The following is a 16,897-nucleotide window of genomic DNA, read 5'->3' on the forward strand; positions in this document are numbered from 1 at the left end:
GAATACATATATTGAAATTATGTTTTAATAATAAAATTAGTCTTTTGATGCCTTAAAAAACAAATAACAACAACAAAAACAAAACAGAAAATAAAAACAAAAAAGAAGTTTTTTTTTCCCGTACACATGACAGCTTTATTTTGTTTGGCAATGGGGGAAAATAAGTCATGCACCATCTCTACTCAAATACTTTCAAAGCCAAGCAAATAATATCTGAGATAGAGTTTTGGTATTTTCTTCCTTTTTTCTTTCCTTTCCCTTTAAAAATAATGTTTTTAACAATTTGAACAGTAAAAAAGAAGCTCTTAGTAAAAGACCCTAGTGTGACTTGTAGTTTTAACTGGAGAAGCACCTATTTCTAAGCTCACTGAAGGGTTTTTGGCAATATTTAAAACCTTGCAAGCTGTTGTTGGTTGAACTTCCTTGGCATATGGCCCTCTATATGACAGCTTCCGTCATCAAACAAAGTTGAGAAGGCAAAAGAGTCAGATAGAAAAATGACAGTGACAGTCATTTGTAGTCTAATTATGAAAGTCATATTTAATCAACTTTGCTAAATTATATCAGTTATACTGAAGTTACTAGACCTGGCCCATGTTTCAGAAACTTAGATTGCACAGATTCAGGAGCAGGAGAGGGGAAGCTTTAGATACGATCTTACATGTTTTCTTAACACATTGTGAATAGGAGGCTCATACCACCTGCCAAATAAACAGTGAAGAACAGCAGAGATCAAACCATGTAGGATTGGTCATCCTTAATGATTAGATAATGGTTCTTAGAATTCAGTCTTTTCTTTCTTATTCATCTCCACAGTAAGTAAAAAGAACTATATTTAGGAAAAGTAGAGTACTTCAGGTTATGATGAACAATTTCAACTGGACATTACTATCAGGCAAGTTTACTTACATTCATTGGTATGACTGTGTATGCTTAAATATTTAAACTCGTGAATTAAGACCCTATTGTAGGTCCTTATTCTCGTCTAGCAAAATAAATTAGGCAGAACATAAATCCTCTTCAAAGTGTGAATTACTTTTTAAAAGTCTAATTCATTTTATGTAATTTTAGCTTATTCAATTACATATGAAGTTAGCTTTAATTATGTTCACATATTTTTGACTATATTCACTCCCCTTGCCCTGTCTCCCTGCCCACTTACAGATTAATTTCTTCTATTTGTGTAACATTTTTGTGATGAAACAATGATGTCCTTGCATTCTTTGAGTGAAGAGTTATTTATTTACAAGAGAATTGAACCCTTACCATGGCTACATCACTGAAGAACTCTTTACTCCACAGTGACCACTAACTGCCCATGCATCCTCACAGAGAAAAGAAGCCTTGCAAGATTTTATGCCTAATTTCATCTCCAGGGATCATTAACTGCCTACACATTCTCTGACCAGGTCTGGCAATATCATTAATCTATAGACTTAGATTATAAATTTAAACATTTAGAAGGAAATTTGGCATGTGTTCCATGTTGCTGAGCAGGGCCTCATGAGCTCCTCCTTCCTCAATAATGGAATGTTCACAAGCCCAGTGTCAGTCAGGTCTTGTGCAGTTAATCATAACTGCTGAGAGTTTAAGAGACCCAAACTACGTCTCTATCCCTTTTTCCTTTCTCCCTTTCTCCAGATTCATCTTCCTCAGTGTTCCCTTTGAAAGGACAGCTCATTTGCACCTCCCTGGGCTAGTTCCCATTGCACGGGAGAAGGTGCGCCTTGGACACGGCCTCCTTCGAGCAGTCCACACATCATGAGGTGGGGACTTGTACGGGAGTAAGTCCAATGTTGCTTGTGCTCAAGTTAAACCAGAAGGGGGAACTGTGGGGAGCCGAATGCGGACACCATTACAAGATGGCACTGGCTCCCTCAAGGTTTGAGGTAAACAACTCCATATATAGTAATGCTCTTGTCAGCTAAGGTGCTGCACCCTGCTCATGCGCAGTACATAACCTATCTCCGGCCAATCCCGAGGCCTCTGGTGTCAGCAGACTGGTGACAACCAATCATGGCAAGCCCGTATGCGCTTCTCCCTATATAAGCGGACAGCTAGGGTAGTTCGGGACCCCTCGCTTCCTGCTCTCCCCTTCAATCAAGAGGCTCCCACAATAAAGCTTGATCTGAGAAAAAAAAAAAAAAAAGACAGCTCAGATCATTCCCTTTAGAGTGAGGGTTCTCAAGTTGTTTATTCTTAGCTCTTCAGTCCATTACAAGTTTAGAAAATAACTAGTGCTCATTGCAAAAAGAATTTTCTCTGACTGATTCTGACAATATCACCAATCTATAGATGCAGTTATAAATACAGATATTTAGAAGATAATTTGACATTTGAACCATATTGGTTTAGCATTGAAACAACTATAGTTTTCCCAATAAAGTCTATGGCTTCTCAATCATGGATGCTGAGCACATTTATAGTTCTAGGCAAGAAGAAAGACCCTCAACTGATCAGAAAGTGGTTGGTTATACCACAGTAGTCATACCTTTGTTATATCAGTAGGTATATATTTAATGGCAGGTCAGAAATGTAGCTTGAAGTGTCTGTAGCTGAGTACAACTGTGTCATTTCTCAGTGGTCTGAATTGCAACTTTCAGCACCAGAGAAATTGGCCATAGAGACAGGAATCCTAAAGATCAGTCCTGGTGTTATTTCTCTCATACAATAAAAGCATATGCATATTTGAAAATAGGGTCTTCCCACTTAGTTTGGGTAGGAGGCCAAGAGGAATTTTAACAGTATGCATTGTTTTAGCATTGCAATGGATAAGAATTTAATGGGAGGGGCATTTGGACTTTTGATTAATAACCATATTCTTTGGGGAGTTATTTTATCTACCACATGGAATATCTCCATTCACGTTTTATTTATTTTTCTTTACATTTTAAGCAGTATATGTTTTATGATGAGCATATAGTTTCTTATACTCCTCTAGGCTTTCCTTTTCTTTCACTCCTGTTGGCTCCCTTTGTTCCACTAGAAAATTTTCTTCTGAGTTATACACTACACAGACATACAGACACACAGATACACAGAAACATAGACACACAGTCAAACAGACACATAGACACACAGACATATATAGGAGTGGGGGATTGTTGTCTTATGTTAACGCTAGGGACCACAAAAAAGAAAGTAAGATATTTGTCAGAGTTTACTTCACTTCAAATTATTTTCAGATGCATCAATGTTCCTACAATTATTATACTTGGAAATCATCCAATTGTGCATGTATAACAGATTTTCCTTTCTCTTCCTTTTGTTGTTGGACACTTTCTTTGCTTTTATGATTTTAGGTATTGTCAGTAACAATCCTTAATGATATGGTTATGATTTTATATAGGTGCATGCATAATATAATCAAAAGTGAATGTCTTATGTTGTCAGAAATTACTCACTGCATAAGAAATGTTTCTGTCATATCACACTATTTTAAATAACATCTTTATGTTTTAATGATTTATATTTTTGTAAAGTTCAAATATTTTGTTTTCAGACCTTTTAGTTCTTTGAATTCATATTTTTTTTACAAGTGCTATTGATTTACACATAAATATTCGACTAAACCAGTGATCTTAACTATAAAAATTTGCAGTACATTATGGAATTAAAAAGTATTTCTACTCATTCTATTTGGCTATAAATGGAAATTCGTATCTATTACGTACATGAGCATATTATGAACCTATTGCTAAGAGCGAGGTGTATCATAGAAGATGATTTGTTTTCATAAGATATTAGCAGATCAGTTGCTACTGTTAGTTTATTTAAAAAAAAAAAGCCATCTACTGCCCCGATTTCTGCATAATCTCTTTACATCTTGAGACAGTTTTACATCTGCCTGTCACATTATTAGTTCACTCTTCCTGTTTCTTCTGCTTCCTCTGCACAGTCTTCTAACCATCAACTTCTGAGTGACAGACAATATCTTCCAAGAAAAGCAATACTGTGCTTTATACTCATAAAACTATGTATAAGTATGTGGAATTTTTTTTTTTTCATTTTTCTTCTTTATTTTACAAAGACATATTGAAAAGCAACTATGTATTCAGAGAGATCTTACCTAACTCTTTAACTATATTGCTTTTCTGTTAGTACAATTGAATTTTTAATGACTTCCTCAGACAAAATGAAGAAAAAATATGGCCATTTTACTACTGATAACTTGCAAATATAGTGTGAACATGACCACTGTTTTCCAGTTTATATAATCAGGAACTATTATTAAATAATGTCATGAAATTTATCAAGCAAGATAATGCTTAACAACCAAAAACTATTTATAAATAAAATATTACTATGTGTTTGTTCCCTTAAACAAATTTATTCAGAAAAATGACTCTTTTATAATTGTGAATGAATGGACATTTGATGTAATCTTGCCCAGAAGCTCAGACCTTGTAAATTTTTATAATTTAGTATAACTACATATGCTTTAGAAACTGTCTAAAGAAAAAATGTTCCTCCACTCTTCCTAACAAAAGGTTCAGTTGAACCATTGTTTTACAATAATTGTTTAGGATATTTATGCCAATTGCTGAATCCATAGCCAGCCATTTGGAAATAAGAAGCTATTTAGTGAGCACATAATAAAACACTTCTGATCTATATCGTAACACCAATCTCATTCTGTAACCATATTGTGCATTGTTTGAGGATTTCGAAAGCTGTTCTCTCTGACAGTTTTTGTTGCATTGTTGATTGTTATGCTTGCGTGTTTGGGCTTGTGCTTCTAGAGGTGTCTGTCTACAAAAGGAGGCCTTTTCAAAATTAAATGCAAGTATCAGGAATGTTACTTGAAAACCTATGGAATGCATTATGACACATGCAAATCTATAAAAATCACCCTTCAGCAAAATAGCAATCAAATGAACAGAAAAAAAAATAATGTTTTTGTTCTGAGTGAAAACGTGGATAGTTCTTATTTGTGTGTAAGCATTAGCCTTGGATTTCGAGACCTGAAATTCTAGATTAGAATATTTATATTTAGTGGAGCTTGAATAGATTTTTTTTTAACACCTGCATTTGTGGGACATGATCATGGTTTTTGGTATTGTGCTAGTTTCTAACAACTATTTGTTTCTAGGTGAGTTGGTGAGAATTTTTGATTTTACCTAGATATTTTCAATATGTTTATAGATATTATTTAAGATAATCACTTTGTATAAAATAAATTATAAGGTGAAGTGAGTATTTTTTTTCTCTCTTACAACTTTATTTTTTAAAAAGAGGAATACATATACAGATTTTAAAGGCATTTTGGCATAACACTATATGAATATTTTTTGTCAGTGTATAAAGAGTTACATAGACTTGGTGTTCTTGTTCTTTTTTTTTTCTTTTTTACTTTGACCTTCCATTCCTCCACTGCACCCTTCTCCTCCTGACTTTCTCTTTCCTCCCCTGTCCTCCCTTTCCTTTCCAAGTATGTCTTCTCCTACCCACTTCCTTTCATTACCTTCCCTGTCTCTATTCTTTCTTGTTCCTCTCCCTTCCTTACATCCTAAACTTCTATCATCCCTTTTCTTCTATTCTTCCTTACTTTTCCTTTAGTCTGTTTATTAGGGGCAGTTGGACAATTTGATGTTTCATACAGCCATTCTTAAAGAATATCCTAGGTATATATAGTATTATGTAATTATTGCCAGAAAAAGTTTCTATTGCACGATTTTTGCATGTTTTGAATTTCAATTCAGTTGGAGAAAAATCACGTACTCTCACCCTTACCACTTCATTTTCCTCTGAAATTTGTGACACATTATAGCCCTGATAGGACTGGAATGGTGGATACCTAGCTTCAGCATCACAATCATATAAAATAAGTATTCATGAGACTGAAAGATGTGATTATCCCAAATGACCAATCCTGGAAACATAATCTTGAGTAACTTTATATCGACTGAGAATGTTATATTTACGAACATATATGTATATATGTATAGGTAACATCAATTAATAGAAAAAGTCATGATTTTTTTTTGTGCAAGCAAAAGGGGTATATAAAATGACATAAAGGAAAGAATGGGAAATATAAAATAATGTAATCATATTATCATCTCAAACAGTGTCCAGAAAACGTCCCATGTTTGTTCTTAGCAAAACATTCTCCCACCGAGAGGCCAACCCTACTCCATCTTGAAACCAGCCTCGTCTCTTAAAATAAAAGGGGGGGCACTTGAGAATTTGGCCTGCAGCAAAAACTAAGCTGCACCCAAGTACCAGGAAAAACCCGATGCCTGTCCCTGTCCCATACTACAGCGTTAGTTACTCCCTAGCTACTTCCTAGCAACAGTAAATCAATGATTCCTCTGTTTCAGATGCACTTTTAGACTGTGATTGTTCATGGGCTTCCTTCAGAACTCCCACCTTAAAACAGTAATTATTTAAGATGCTTTCGAGGCTTGAAACCCCTCATTATGCTCCTATTTTCCTATAAAACTGTCCCAAGGAGGGTTCAGGGTTGTTTTACCAAACCATACTATGATCAGTTCTGACTATGCCCAAACACCAGTTTGTGATAAAGTGATTCTTTGTTGCTTAATGGCAGTAACATTTAATAGTAAAATAAATAAAGACTAGTATCTTTTTATATAATAATGATAACTATATGTTGTAAGTTCATAGCAATTAATACATATAGTTGCTAAGAAACTAGATCTGGAATGTTCTTGTACACTTATATGTAAATATTCACTTGTTTATGCACATACTCATTCAACTAAAGGTAAGTATTCGAGGTCATAGATTTGTTAACTAACTTACCTTTGGCAATCATTCAAAATACATAAAATGAGGCTTTTGAGGATTTCTTGTCTAGCTTAAATACATACACATTATATATGTATATATTTACATATATATATGCCTCCATTTAATTTTATTGTTGACAATGCAAAATAATTCTGTAAGAATTAGAAAAGGAGAGCCCAGTAGTCATTTCTTTGCTTAATTCTGGCCAATCAGTATATGTTTTCTCATATAGCCATTATTTCGCCAAGGAATGATGTACCTTTGGTCATCTTTATCAGAGTATTTTTTTAAAAGAAATTCCTTGAACCAATATTCTTGTCTTTTTATCAGTGATAGGCGTTTTCATTCCTTTGATGACACAGATATAGGCCAGATTAGACCATATTGAAAGTACATAAAGGCATGTTTATTAGGAGGAAGATCTAGTGTGGGTTCACCTATTTTACAGGTGAAGGCCAGTGAAGTCACATATCAAAGGAGTTTTATAGAGGTTAGGCAAGCAATGATTCCAGCTAGGAGTTGGAATTTTGTTCACAAATGGCCAGAAACTGATCCCATAAGCAGGCTGACACTCTTAGGTGAGTTGTCTGAAACTCATAGTCCAAGAGTGAGGACATGTTAGCCCAGCATATTCTCCAAGTAGGTCTGGAAAGTTTCTCTCTGTGAGTGGCATTATTAAGAAAGGCAGCTAAATTTCCCCTGCATGTACCAGGGATAAGCATGGGTTCCAGCCTAACAAACAGTAATGTTTTACCTTAAGTTCCTACCCTCTTTACCTGTTATTCATAGTCACCTTCTCTAGAACCTCTATCATGCTTTCTCCTCAGATAGCACCTTCCTGTCTCTGCTCCTACAACGTAACCTTGGTGTCACAGTGACCAATTATCTAACAAAAAATCCACATAGAGTAGAGAGCTATATTGATCCCTGATTTCACACTGTTTTTGTCCACAGTCCCTTAACATTGTCTGTGTCTGAAGAGGAGCAGAATGTAGTAAGTAGGACCATGTGGTGGAAGATTATATAGAAACTAGGAAACTAATTTGTATGAAACCAGTGAATTGAATGAAGTAGGCTGTTCAAGGACATCCTTCATCGACCAACTTCCTAGAATCAGGCAGGAAGTTTTTGATAGATGTGGGATAAAAACAGCCTTCAGATTGCTAATCAGGTCATGCACAAACTGGAACTACTCACTTCGGTGACGTTTCCTACATCTGTAGCAGATATTCTTCTTTCTTAGCTATCCTTACCATTTATATTTCCCTCATTTAATCTACCTTTATTAAATGTCAGTTAACTTCCAGGAATTTAGTTGAAAGTTAACATTTTCATCAATTTTGCCTAGGAACAGAAATATTGTCCTCTTACTTTGAAAGTTTATATTAAGATGATTTATTTTTAGTCGAATAAGCAGAAGAGTTTAAGATTAGCTACGTATTTCCTTGACTAAAATAGTCATTTATTTTTATTTGTTTGCTATTTTGTGGATATGCCTAGAGGCACTGAGGAATTTCCATAAATGAAAAGGGACTCTGTGGGATGTGCAGAAGAGAATACACTGAAGACATCTGTGTACCACACGAGGAGTTGTGGGAATTGTGAATGTCTTCTAGTGGAGGTTTGTCACATTCTAAAATGCTAACAAGTTCATATTTCTAGCTGACCAATGGTGAGTTTGAATATTTGGTGACTGTCTTATGAAAACTTGTGTAATAAGTGAGTTTGTCTTTTGGAAATACCACAGATATTAATGAAAAGAACTGGAGCTCAATAAGCAATGAGCTCAAAAATGATTCGCCATTTTTAAACAGGACAGAAATATCGATTTTTGTCTAATGTTGAAATATTACAGAGAAAAGTAAATAAAAATAAATTATGATATATTTTTAGACAATTTATATACATTCCTTGTCACATAACTAGAATTTTTTATTATATCTAGATTTAAGCTTAATTAGCTTGAAATACACAACATAAAATTATGAACAGAATTATTCTTATTTTAAATATCTTAACTTAATAAAACTTGAAATGCTTATTATAAATATCAAAATATGTAGTTAGCACAGCTTGGTTAGTCATGCCTTTAATCTCAGAACTCTGAAGACCAAACTGATGAACTTAAGCCCATCCTGTTCTACGAAAGGAATCATGGGTCTGGGAGGGTTATACAGTGAGATTTTGTCTTACATATGTAAATAAATATATTAAAGAAATGTATTAAATAAATATAAATGCAAGACATATATATTGATTTCAGAAATAAGAAAGTAAGATATTCTAGCATATGTAGTCTTATATCTTAATGAATTTGAGAAGTTTTACTTCAGTTTTGTTAGAAGTCTACTTTGGCTTAGTTTAAGTACATTTTCTGATTATTTACTGCTACTTTATGTAATGCATTTAATAAGCACTGGAGAAAAAATTTGGGCATGTATTCTACAATAAAATAAGGCTTAAATTATGAAGATTATTCTGAATATTATAACCTTTTATCACCATAAATATGGAGTCATTATATACTAATTAATTAAATATATATTTTAGGTGACTTTATTTGCTAAAATTCCTATTTTTAGTATGCTATTAAAACCTTTAATAATTTCTGAATTTTGACAACATTTAATGAGTAAAACAAGTTATGTTTTATCTCATTTTTCTATCTTCCAATGACCACTTCAAAACATATGGAAACCTAAATTAATTTTGCAGAAAGAAATTTATTATGCATGAATTTTATTTTAGCTCAATGCAGTATTTATCAATAATTCAATTACCTGTAAATGAGTAGTTTGCAATCATTAGCTTCAAGGACTTGCTGCAACTGCTGTTAAACAATGAATTCTAAAATATTCTGATCTTAATTCTAGGTTGTTGTAAAATTTATATTAACCACAATCTGTAAATATAGATTGATATATGTTTATATTTCAGTGTACAATAGAATTACCTGTACTAATAAGTTTATACTTGAGTGGACTTATTTACACTAAGAATGTGAACAGCTAACAACAAGAAAATAGTTGATTAAAGAACTGAAATTGAGTGATCTACATGCAAATAAAAACTGACACTTTCTTTATCTAAGTAGAAATTATAGAATAAGTTAGGAAAAGAAATCACATTAAAAAATTATTTCCTCAAAAAATAATAATAAAGGTTAGTCTGTTTTTTGCTTATGAGATAAAATGGTCAAGATAATCAGCTTATGAAGAATAAATGTGACTTTGGTTCCCATTTACAGTTTTAATTCATGGTCTCTAGATTCTGATACAGTAGGTCTCTGATTTATATCACCGTGTGGTGGGAAAATGTGTACTGAGAGAAAGTTGATTGTCTTGTGGTGACCACAAATATTATATTAGAGGACTCTTAACAGCTGTTGAACACCTTCAGTAAATTGGCTGGATATAAAATTATCTCAGAAAAATTATTAACTCTTTTTTGTACAACCAACAAATGAGCTGAGAATGAAATTAAGGAAATTAGGAATATAGCCACAAATAATATAAAATATCTTGGTGTAACTCTAAACAAGCAACTTGAAAACATACATGAAAAGAACTTTCTTATATGTTTTACATATTAATCCAGTGGTTAGTAATACTCCTAATGCTTCAAGTTTTTTCCCAGTCTTTTTTGTTGTTGTAACCCCAACTATAATATTGTTTTGATGATACCTTATAACTGTAATTTTGTTACTGTTATTAATCATAATGTAAACCTCTGTGTTTTCTAATCCCATTAGGCTACCCCTATGAAAGAATTGCTAAAAGGGTCACCACGCACAGGTTGAGAACCACTATATTAATTTCATATCAAAAGTATTATTTGCAAATATTTTCCCCATTTCATGGGCCATCAATTAATTTACTAATTTTCCTTTTTCTTTTTTTTTTTAAGATTTATTTCATACAAATACACTGTAGCTGTCTTCAGACACACCAGAAGAGGGCATCAGATATCATTACAGATGGTTGTGAACCACCATGTGGTTGCCAGGCTTTTGAACTCAGGACCTTCAGAAGAGCAGTCAGTGCTCTTAACCACTGAACCATCTCCCCAGCCCCTTTACTAATTTTTCTTTTAGACTAGCAGAAGTGTTTTACTTTGTTGTTTATTATTTTTCTTCTGCTTGAATTTTCTTTGAATTTTTATAACCTATGAGCCACAAGCTTTGCCACAACCTTTGTTAGGAAAATTTTCAAATTCTATTTCCTTCTGAGTTTTTTATGTTTTCCAAGTTCATGTTTAAGTTTTTGATTTATTTGTAATAGTGTCTGGATGTACTCTCATGTACATAATTCAGTTTCATTCATTTGCAGATAGATTTCTATACATCCTGGTCCAATTATTTACACACTATCAATTTCTCACATTTAAAGTCCATTTTAAATATTCTCACATTGTATATTCTTTCCTCTTTCCTGACTCCTCTCAGAATCCTCTCACTTCTCTCAACCCATTTCATAGCTCTTCTATCTCTTAAATCATAAAGCAAAAGACAAGCAAATAAATACACACAAACACACACACATATACACACATACACACACAAACACACACATACACACACAGGAAGGAGGGAGAAAAGGAGGAAGAGACAACGAGAGAAATAGAGGAGAAAGAAAGAGAGAGAGAGAACTGAAAATTACAAAACACAAACCATATTTTGAAGTCCACTGTGTTGGCTAATTATTACTGTGCAGGTAACCTGCTCTATGGTGAGATTGACATACCCAATGTCACTCCATCTAAGAAAACTGACTTTTTTCTTGTTTCAGGAGTTATCAATTTCTATCAATGAGGATAGAAATATGTTATCAGGAACTGTTTTAATGCTATGTATATTTAGCAGAATAATTGCGGTAGTTTCCTATGACCTACCTAATCTACGGTTCTTAGCTTGACTAACAATATCAAATAAGGGTTCCATATCAAAAAATAGGCCTTACATCGAAATGAAAGTCACTTGACTTGCCTAGCATTTTTACAACTATGCAACCAGCACCTATATCTTTCAGGAAGGTTCCTAGTGTACCTCACAGTTCTTAGCTGGATAAGTAGATGAACACTTTTCTTTTCTAGTAGTGTTCATAGTACCTGTGGCATTAGGAATGTGAATCAGGAGGAGAGAAGCTTTTAGCTGAGCATCAGTCCAATTTCATCATGTTTGATGACAGAAGTGTGTAATCTCTTCAGCAATAGGGTCCTACTAAACTTGTATCCTGGTAACTCTCGCTCTGCTTTACGAATGCGATAATCAGAGTTCTAATCTCTGTATTCTTATCTATCAGACTACATACTTGTATTTATATTCATTCCTTTTATATCTTGAGACATGGTGTTTGACATGCTTGTTACACATAAAACTAAAGCCAAATTTTAACAGAGCATCAATTAAGAAAAACGTCTGATTTCCAAATAAAACATGAATCTTATCTCTAAACCCATTCTTATAATACTTTTGAGGGGTGAGATATAATATAGGTAAGAACCTTATTTCTTAAAGGGTTGTGAATAACCACAGAGCCCATGTGCAATGATGCTAGTGGATTTGCAAAGAATCAAGCTGAAATAGGAAACTCAGCCACTTGTGCAACATTGATGGTATTGTCTGGCATCAATAGGAGGAAAAGTCTTTGGTCCTGTGAATACTCATTTCCCCAGTGTAGGAGAATGCCAGGGTGATGAGCTGGGTGTGGGTTGTTGGGAGTGGGAGTATCTTCATTGAAGCAAGGGGAGGGGAGAGAGGAATGAGAGATGTGGGAAAAGAGATTACATTTGATATGTAAATACATAGAACATCGAATAAAATAAAGATTAAAAAAAAACAAGAAACTCTTAGCCTTCTTACTAGTGAATTGAAGAACTACATGGCGATTCATTCTAAATGATTTAACATGGTTGTCATACATGGCTCCTTGTTTGTTTAACTTCTGAGATGCTGCTTCTGTTCTGTTTCATGTTGCTGTGAGAAAATATCTGACAAAAGCCACTTTAATTGAGAGAGTGTTCATTTGGCTTATAATCCCAAATTAAAGTCCAATACTGTGGCCAAGTCAAAACATGAATTGGGGTAGCTATCTGGCAAATAGGAACAGAAAGAGAATGAATTCATGCATTGTTATTCTCAGCATACTTTCTTCTTTTTACACAATCTCATACCCAGGAAATTGTTTTAATCATTTTCTGTATGGTTTTTTCCTATGTCAATTAATCTAACCGAAACGATTCTGCACCCACCCACATGTTCACAAGCTAATCTATTATACACATAATCTCACTGAGACTCTTTCTAGATGATTTTAGATGGTTATCAAGTTGACAAAACTAACCAGGAAAGATGCTTTTGAATTTTTGCTTTCATTCCAAGTGTTGCAGATTCGTTCACCTTGACCTAATTTACTAGTCGAACAGAAGAACCCACCAATAAGTGACATTAATGAAACCATTACAAGCTTAATGTTATTATGGGTATAAACACATATGTGGAAATATTCTCTGATACAATGCACAGCACAGCTAATCCCTCAATTACTCTGAATTTATATTTGAATTAACACATTTAAGCTCTTTTTGGTGGAGTTAATTATGAAATTTACTTGGTTTATATAAAACTTCTCATATCTAAAAATAAACTGGAGGTCAGCCAGATAGATTAGTAAGTAAAGGCACACTACTTCTCTAAGCTGGAAAACCAATTTTTGATATCTGAAACCTCAATAATGAAAGGAGAGAACCAAATCCAACATGATGTCTTCTTCACCACAAACACTTCTGAGATTCCACCTCACACCAGTCAGATTGGCCAAGATCCAAAACTCAAACAACAACAGATGCTGGCGAGGAGAAACAGGAACACTTCTCCACTGTTGGTGGGGTTGCAAACTAATACAACCACTCTGGAAATCAGTCTGGCGATACCTCAGAAAATTGGACATAATATTACCTGAAGACCCAGCTATTTGACTTCTGGGCATATACCCCAGAGACACCTTAGTACACAGCAAAGATATCTGTACCACAATGTTCATAGCAGCTCTATTTATAATAGCCAGAAGCTGGAAAGAACCCAGATACCCTTCAGAAGATGAATGGATACAAAAATTGTGGTACATTTACACAATGGAATACTACTCAGCCACCAGAAACAATGACTTGACCAAATTCTTAAGAAAATGGCTGCATCTATAGAATATCATTCTGAGTGAGATAACCCAGTCACAAAAGAACAGACATAATATGCAGTCTCTGATAGTGCGATGCTAACACCCAGAGGCTCGCACTGCCCCAGAAACAACTCACAGACTGTAGGAAGTCCAAGAAATAAAGAAAACAAAACAAAACAAAAAAATCTTTACACAACAAGAAAACTTTGACTATTTTCATGTTACATTTTGTTTTGCATGTACTTTGTGCTCATTGTAACTATTGGGTTTTTGATGCATACAGCCAAACCTTTAAAAAGATCAAGTACTGACTATTCATATAGATTTATGTAAAAATTATTTTAAAATCTGAAAAAAAAGTACTGACAAAAATGTATTGTATAATTTTATGCAAAAAATGTTTGAAATCTGTACATGTATCTTTGTTTTGTAAAATAAAGATATTAAAAAAAATCCCTGCATCCCAGAAAAAAAAAGAAATATTTCATTGTGCCATTTGTGGGTTTTACATAGTATTATCAAATTTATTTTAATTCTTTTTAAGAAAATGGAAAATATTATACTAAATAGCTCATTATCTGCTTTCGTTTTGGAATCTGAATATTTATTACTCTAGAGGAGTGTTCTAGTTTCAGATTTAAAATCTGACTTTTGTTCCTGCAACTCCAGTTCAATAGCACTACTGATTTCATTTCTATTACAGATTCTGTGCACAACATGGATATCTTCTGATGTGAGTAGATATTGCAGATGTAAAATTCACTTTGGTACTTTGGGTGCCAGATATCCTTGAAAACACTGCCAGGAGCATTGTGGCAGAAATTGATAAAATGTGCTTCCAAGTTTGAAAATTACCAAAAGGACATTTTGAGTGTGCTCGATTCCTCACTTTTGTTTTGCTTTCTATCGGAATACCATGCATATGTTCTAGGTATGTAACCTTCAAAGCCTAATAAATTATTCATACTCAATGGACTAAATCTAAAACCCACGCACCTCCTTCATAGGGGGTATTTATCAGATAAACCACTGTTCATTTGACTCTTTGGTATGACATGACTCTGTGCCCTCAAATTGACTAGATACTTAGGCTGCCAGCCAAGGAATCCACAGGTGTACCATGGTTTTTAGCTATCCCCCTGAACATATGTCTCTCAGAGGGGATATTTTTTCCAAGTTCTAAAATGGTGTGTTAAGTTCTAAGATGGTGTGTTAAGTCTCAATAGCTGAATTAAAACTTTCATTATAGTCTGTTCTTTTGATTATGTGCGACATATCTTGGAGGTCAGTCCCCCTGTACGGTGACTTTTTGTAAGACGACCACAGAATCAAATGCAGTTACAAGCAGTTTGAAATATCTCTATTTAGATCATTTTGAACAATACTTAATCTTCTGGCCTCAAAGGAGTTGAATTTCCTGTAAGGTTAAATGGTCATTTAAAATTACATGTAGTGACCAATGTGAAAAAATCTGTAGAATTTCCCTTAAGTTAATTTCAAATATATGTTTCATTTAACACTGCAATATTATTGTTTGTGACACAGCATTTAAATTTCTTTCTTAACATATTTCTAAATGGAGCATACTATTACTCATCTGAAAAATTTTATGAAAGCTTGTGATAGTAATAAGGCATAATACATAAATGGTGCATCATTTTTCTTGTGGAGAAAATGTGCTAATTCTATAGCTACACTCATATATTCTTCAGAATAAATATGTGGAGATAAAATAAGTTAGAGTAATGTGATTCAATACGAACAAACTTAATAATAGACTTTCTGGAATTTTACTAGTTGCTTCATTAAAGGAATTGAAAATTAACCAAACCGTAAGAAAGCTTATGGACATAGTAGGAAGAACTATGTACTTAAACTTTCTTAAGGGAAGGATAGCCTACACTCTAGACTGACCAGTTTGCAGATCCCAAAACTGAAGTATTTATTCTCCTGTTTTCTTGACAGAAGATGCTAACCTTGTTTTAAGTCCACCTTCTTTCTAGGGGCTCCTCTATCTTACAATTGGATAGTGTGTATTTGGTGATGTTTTGTTGTTGAGCAGAAATTGATTTCTTTTTTCCAGTCTTCATTCCAAAATTCTGAGTAACAGTTGTACAGTAAGAACTGAATATACAGTGTATGAGTTATGGTAGGTAATCATTAAATATTGGATTAATGACTTATACTTAATGTAATTTTTGCATGAAATGATCTTCAGCCTTTGATTAGTTTCAATTTGACTTCTCCAAAAATTTCTCATCAATTTCAGAGAGATAATATGGTCTAAAAAATGAGACAAAATTAATTTAACTAATATTATTTCTGCTTTCTTTTCATTTGAAGGTTTAGATATGACAAGATTCATCTTATGCTTATAATAAAGTGTGAGACTTAAAAGTGAAACAATTCGACAAACATGAAAATATAGTCAGCCCTCATCATAATTATGATTACAACCAAGTCATATGTAATTAAAAAGTAAAATTGAACAGAAATTATTTCACACTTGATGTCAGGTTATCAAAATCTTTTTTTGTCTGTGTTAGAGATGATGGTCAACTTCAAACAATCACATTAAAAGTTTATAAAACTAAAGCATGTACATTTTATGGTAATTGGAGGCAGACATTTATTTTGTGACATTCCTGATTTTCATAAAACGTCTATTTCTATGCTGCAATTTCCCCGAGAGTAAATGATGAACCTCCAGGTGCAACATCTGCTGCTGTGAATATAATAACCGTCTCATCGAGCAAGAACAGATGTAGCAACTATGAGGTCTTCTCTCTGGAGGAAACTACCTTGGGAAAAAAAAATCACATGGTAAACTTACCGAGTGCCAACATGGGCACAAATGCTAACCTGTCTTGCAATTTTTATATATATGTGGCAAACGTATAGTTGCTTTAAAGAAATATTTAATCTCACTGGACATTAAAGTAACCTGCAAGTAATTTTATAACTAT

This window comes from Micromys minutus (assembly GCF_963924665.1).
Source record: "Micromys minutus genome assembly, chromosome: 5".
Taxonomy (NCBI): Eukaryota; Metazoa; Chordata; class Mammalia; order Rodentia; family Muridae; genus Micromys; species Micromys minutus.